Raw genomic sequence first — 791 nt, forward strand, 5'->3', positions numbered from 1 at the left:
AATAACGGAACTTAACCAAAAAAGGGGATACAGATGAATGTCCATTTTGTATCTGTGTATTCAAAGTGGTTAAGATAGATATATAGTTACATTCTCTTAATGAATAGAGTGATTTGTTCTAATGGTGTTTTTAAATAGGATATCATGTCTGCATCTTGTACAGCAATTAACCACTAGGAAGAACGTATGCAATGTGTTTATTATTGAAACTATCCTACCAATTTGATTTGAAACTGTCTCATTCCTATTTGTTTATCAATAAAATTATAAAAAAGAATTACTAAATGCTTCTAAAGAAGACACTGATAAGGGGCCAGCCACATAGATCAGTGGGTTAAAGCACTTGCAAGCAAGCGCAGGGTCCAGGGATGCGATCCCTCACCTGTCATGTTGGCCCCACCCCTCGGATCGCTGAGACAGCAATTGAGATTGGGTGTGGTGTTGTGTGCCTGTAATCCCAGTTCTTGGGAGGCTGGAAACAGGCAGATCATGATGAGTCTGATCTAGTAGTGAGATCCTGAACACCCTTTTGACCCTTCCCTAAAATAAAAAATAAGAAAAAAGAAGACACTAATAAAAAAATAGAGGACAATATAAAAATGATGGAATTCTTTAATGAGAAATATAGGAAAAATATAATGCATGAAGCAGATTCAAAGAGATATATAAGAAGTAAAAACTTCAATCACACACTAGCAAAACCATTTGAATGAAAGTGAGAAAAGAGATTTAGATCTTGAAGACACCATTGCAGCTAGTGAAAGAGTAAGAAAAGATCAGTTAAAAACAAC

This window comes from Octodon degus, unplaced genomic scaffold (assembly GCF_000260255.1).
Source record: "Octodon degus isolate 3935 unplaced genomic scaffold, OctDeg1.0 scaffold00058, whole genome shotgun sequence".
NCBI classification, from domain to species: Eukaryota; Metazoa; Chordata; class Mammalia; order Rodentia; family Octodontidae; genus Octodon; species Octodon degus.